Source organism: Malaclemys terrapin, chromosome 12 (genome assembly GCF_027887155.1).
Source record: "Malaclemys terrapin pileata isolate rMalTer1 chromosome 12, rMalTer1.hap1, whole genome shotgun sequence".
In the NCBI taxonomy this organism is placed as follows: Eukaryota; Metazoa; Chordata; order Testudines; family Emydidae; genus Malaclemys; species Malaclemys terrapin.
In genome coordinates, this window is record NC_071516.1 from 6,631,996 (window position 1) to 6,637,995 (window position 6,000).

Consider the following 6,000-nt stretch of genomic DNA (forward strand, 5'->3'; position numbering starts at 1 on the left):
TTGCATTGTGCACTCCCTAGGCATAGCCAAGGATCTGAGCTAGGCAGCATATCCCACTTATAGTGAGCTCAGATATGGGAGTATGGCAAGATGATTGGGAAGGGCATAGGGAGTGAGAAGGGGGATAGGGAGAAATTAAAGCAGAATGCAGGATTCTGTTGTCTCATAGGTGAGGGGGAACTCTGTGAAAACCATGATTTCCCTACCTAGGTTTCACTGTAATCACAGCAATATGTTTGATGCAAAAGGTGTGCGAAAATCCATTATATAAAAAAGTCAGACCACATGCTGCTGAACTTCTCTCTCCACTCAATTGCCTGAAATGCTGTTTTTCCATAGTTAGCAAGCTCACATGCCCCACCATGCCAGTCTGCTGGGCTACCACCTTTCATTGATTTCCAGTGTTAGGTTATGATCTTGCAAAGTACTCAATGCTTCCTGCCTAGTGCATCTTCAGCTCCCACTGACTTCAGCAAGAGTTGAGGGCGCTAAGCACTTTGCAGCACCAGGTCCAAAGAGCATGAAAAATGGGGGGGAAGAAAACAAAACAAGGGCCATGTTAGCTTACGAGAATAAAAAGAATAAAGTGTATGCAATCAGGAAATTTTCACTGCTTCAGTTTTTAGTATCTTTAGTCCTTCTGTAACTTATAAATAGCTGAATCTATTTCCAAAAGGTATTGAAATTACATTTATAAAAGAGAAAACTGGTGATCCTGCAAGGAGTTCTGCATGGATGGACCTGTGCACCCACCTGAAGCTCTTTGCAGGAAGGGGGCCTATAACATCACTAGAAAAACGTCCTTTGCTCACAGAAGAGGGCGGGCATGGGGAGTGGCTGTGCCATCTTAATCCCAATTGTGATACACTTAACACCAATCGGGTGGCACCATCTCTAGTAGAGAAAGTGTAATTCAATCTTGCAAAATCAGGTCCTAAATGGGTTATGGAGACTAACAGTGGTTGCTCCAGCCGGGCTGAACCCTGGGCAGTCAGTCCAGGACACAGCCAAAAATCCACATCTCCAAAAACCCCAGAAGGCCGCTTCCGAGATGAGACCTTGCATGCCAAGTGATAGCCTGGATTGGAACGGTTTGACTGAGATATAGACCCCTGGGAGGAAAGCTTTGGAATGAGAACCTCAGTGGTAGCTGTGCTAGTGGGTATCATTCTGATAAAGGGAATTTTAGCAAACTCCAGTTTCACGGTATGAAAGAAGGCTCATCAAAAGGATGGCGAAGGATAATCTTGTGGCTACAGCACAGAACTAAGATCTGGTTTATATTCCCAGATCTGTCCAGACTCGCTGTGTGACTTTGGGCCTGGGTGTTCAAACGTGGCCACTATTGGCTGCCCAACTTTAGATACTGAGGGTGAAATCTTAGTCTCACTGAGGTTGATGGCAAAATGCCCATCAGTGTCAATGGAACTGGGATTTCAGACCTTGGGCATGATTTTCAGAGGAGCTGTGCATCTATTGCTCCAGCTGAAGTCAACAAAAGCTGTGGATGTTTGGCAGCTCTGATCATCAGACCTCTGGTATATATAGTTGGGCATCCAAACATTCAGGTATCCAAAATCTGAGTCCACGTTGGAAAATGTGGGCCCTAAATCTCTCTGGGCTAGTTTCCTCCTTTGTGAAATGAGGGTACTCACACTTTCCTTCCTCACAGGGATGCTGTGAGGCTCAGGAGATGAATATTACGGAAGCATTCGGCAGTTTGTGGATGGGAGGGACTATGGAAATAGCACCGTCGGCAGCATCCCCACAATGTCCAAGGCTTCCCGAGAATCGGAGGGAAAATGACAGATTTCATGCACTGGTTATGGCAAATTTCACAGATTGCGCAGGATTGTTAGGGGATGATGTCAAAGCACAAATGTAATTTGTGTTGTTTTAACTGGGTCTAGTCATTAGATATGAAAAGAAACAGCATGAAACATGCAGAGGAGAGGAGAGCAGATTTTGGTTCCAATGGAAGGTCTGCCAGGAGAGCCCAATCTGCAGAGGCTACAGTGGGGATGTGCCATACCGCTGGGTGTCCAGTGCTGCCCATTTTTGTGGCTACTTGGGCTGCCTGTGGTCCCTCTGGCAGAGAGGAGGTGGTAAGATGTGAGCCACTGCAAACTTTCCCAACAGAGTTCCCACCATGGATGGCTTAGCCTCAGGGTCTCTTTTGGCTTCTGATGGCATTCAATCCAGAAACAATCCTGTACAATTGCTCCTTAATTGCCACTCCAATGGTAATCATAGATTACCATAAACAATTAAATAATGAAGAAGTAAAAGAACTCCTGACCTTTGCAACAAATATGGATTCCAGGACACACATTCCCATGATATCTCTTACCTTTCTATCTGGTCCTGAAGTCCTTGAGCAGGCAATATTCCTCCTACTGGCTTCAATAAGAGATCTGGGCATGGCATGATTGTTGAATTGGGCTCATCTGCGTCAGATTTATAGAGTTTCAGGAAAGTCTGGGCATAGCATCATTTCCAGACACACTAAATATAGCTTCCTGAGATAAGCAATAAAGGGGAAAAAAGGAGATTAGCAATACTGCTGAAAATCAACTCAAACAAGCACACTTTCTAGAGTCATGCACACATCAGGCCATGAAAAATGGAGGTACAAGAAAACAATAGACACAGCACTCGGGGATAATACATCAAAAGGGAAGATTACATCAAAACAAAAAATAGGTGTGGATTGGAAATATCCTAGATGATAATGACTAAAAACTCTCTTGATCAGGGGAGAAAACAAAGGGTAAGGATAACAGAAGGAGTAAAGGTTTCAGAGTAGCAGCCGTGTTAGTCTGTATCCGCAAAAAGAACAGGAGTACTTGTGGCACCTTAGAGACTAACAAATTTATTAGAGCATAAGCTGTCGGGGACTACAGCCCACTTCTTCGGATGCATACAGAGTGGAATAAATATTGAGGAGATATATATACACACATACAGAGAGCATAAACAGGTGGGAGTTGTCTTACCAAGTCTGAGAGGCCAATTAAGTAAGAGAAAAAAAACTTTTTTACTACAGGAGAGGCAGCTCCTTCTTCTCTCTATTATTTGTTGCAAAGGCGGTCTTTTCAGGCTGTCGTGGAGTGAGTTGGGCCCTGCCTGGGGAAACCATGATGACATATTTCTAGCCAGCTGTGCTGATGTAACAAGGCCTGATCTAGGATGGGTTCTGTACGATGATTCTAGCAGGGTTAGGCCTTGTGTAGGTTAGGTCCTGTCAGCCGGGGAATCATAGCAACTTTCTATCAAAAAACATGTGTACGTTTATTTGGCAAGAATAAGTGCCCCCAAGATCTGTACGGGGAGGGAATCCTAGGAGCTCGATTACTATGGTGAAGGGGGAGAGGGCATAGGAGAACCTAGGTTTATAGACAGACCCTCCAAAGGAGGAGCTCAACCCTACTGTTTGGAAGGGGAGAGAGTTCAATTGCCTTTATAGGATCATCCCTCCTTTCCTAGGACACTGCAGAGGGCTCTCCCTAAGGTCATGATCTGTGCAGGGATGTGGGAGAAAGGGGCACCTCTGTGCTGGGTTGGGGTCACATACATCCCCTTTCCAAACCCATGGAGCTCCCCTGGATGGAAGTACAGCCTGGGCTTTCTTACTTGGTCTGTGCCACTCTCTTTGCACAGGGACCCCCCCTTTAAGGGGTGCAGGGAACGGAGAAGTCCCTGAGCCAGCTGTGGCCAGAGACGCAAGCCTGAGGAGGACAACAGCCAGGGGCTCAGAGTCATATTTACTGATCAAACAATCGGGGAGGAACTCCACGCAGGGCTCCCTATCTGATTTTCTTCTGCCTTAGGCTCCTGAAGAGGCTGTACTATGGAAAGGGATGACCCAGTTCACAATTCAAAAGACACATGACCTTAGGAAATCAATATTCCTATTAAGAATCCTTCAAGCCACATCCTTAACTCCTCAATCAGGAAAAAAAATCCTATTGACACCCCTCCTGAAATCCCACTGAACTTTTTGCCAGGCAGGAGTTCAGGAGGAGGGTCATCTTTGGGAGCTGAAAACCCTGGACACGGAGAAGTTCAAACATTCTTCATTCTTGGGTGGTTTTAAAGGGCTGTTCTAAAGACCTGATCTGGCCCCTTTGAACTCAACGAGGGCTTTGCTATCGACTACAGTGGGAGCAGGAGCTGGTCCTTAGGGTAAATAAGTCACACGGACCCAATCCTACATACCCTTATTCACTCAGAACCCAATTCAGCAAGACACAAGCATGTGTCTGACTTTCAGCATGTGAATACTCCCAGAGACATCAATGAGATACTCCCATGCTTAACGTTATGTGTCTTCCTAAACTGAAGTCTCAGGTAGTAGGTAATTGAACTAATCATGTGAGAGTGAGGACTACCTGAGTCAGGAAGGGTTTGCAGGATTAGGGTCTGGAAGTGTAACTATCTCCCCTCAAGGAATACTCACCCTCGTGTTGTCTTTTTACCCTTCTTAATAGCCTCTGGAGATTCAGTATGGTTTTCTGATGCACAAAAAGGCCTGATTGACAGTTGCCTTTCTGTCCTGTCTCAGTTTATTAAGATAAAACTGTAGGAGAAGAATCCTTTCTGTGGCAAGCTATTTATTATTTCAGTCCCGCTATGTTTTGCTATTTCTCCACGATGGGTCCTTTGTGTTATAATTTTGTTTGAAAATATTTGCGCCCATGGAGTTTTCAAAAACAGGAGCTGACACAAAGAAAGTAGGAAATTGAAATAAATTACACAGAGGCGAGGTTCTTGCAGACACAGCTGCAGTCCAACCTTTTCCACACTGTTCCCAGCTGATAGCAGAGAATTTGACTCAAACCAGCATAATACCAACCTGTTCCTGTTGTTTTTGAAGTAGCATTTTTACATTCTGATGCCAGGGTGCCTGACCCAAAAGTGCAGCGTGAGACTTCTTTATTCATGTTCTAAAGAATGTTCCCGCTGCATCCATAAAAAATAAAACAAACCTTCAAACATTTCCTGCAAATATAAATACAGCAAAAGCTCCTTAAATCCAGAGCTTTCCAGGCGAGGTAATTTGGTGTTTTCTGTGGGCATATTAGTTTCTGCTGGAATAAAATGTGTTTCATTGTGTTAGAATTGCATTAATTGGTGCATGTCAGATTATGTTCAGTGAACAGGTCAGAAAATTCACTATTTGAAACCAATGGGATTTATGTCCATTTAGAGGTCTAACTTCTTGTTTTAAGTGTTATAGGGACTTTTTTCTTTGTTTGTTTTTTCTTTCTTTCATGGCTGCTGATTTGAATAACAATAGTTAAGTTAATATGAGGTTTTCTCACCACTTTGGGCATAATCCTATTTTTCTTCAGTATAATCAAGGAATGCTTTAATGGGCCATTTGTTTCTTCAGCATCATGATGCCCCAGCTATCACCGTATTCTGACACTACTGCAACAAGTACTCTTTTGCATTTATTTAAAGGAAAAATGCAACTGATCAGTCAAGGTGCCAAAGTCATATTCTGCTCCCAGCGAAGGCAATGGCAAAGCTCCTATTGACTTCAGAGGGAGAAGGAGTAGGTCCAGGGTGGTACACTAAACTTTGCTATTTAGCTTAACAGAACCCGTGGAGGTACCACATTATGATCAAATGGGTCTTTCCCATCTCTTATTTGTGTGATATTATTATCCTGTTGTGTAGGTGATTTGCAGCATGAAGCACGCCATAGATTACCCCAGGGTGTATCTGGCTCATTCCTTGGGCTATGGTGGAGTGGAGGATGGAGCAATGGCTCCCTCTTCTCTGGAGGCCCTTCTACAGAGACTGTGCTTGCAGTTGGCTTTTACAATATCCAATATAAACTGTTGCACCTATCTCTGGGGATTTGCTCTGCCACTTGCTGTCTGGCCTAGTACACTATTCTGGAACTCAGGAGACCTAGGTTCTACTCGTAGCTTGGCCATTGGCTTGCTGGATGACCTTGGGCAAGTCATGTCACCCCTCTATGCCTCCATT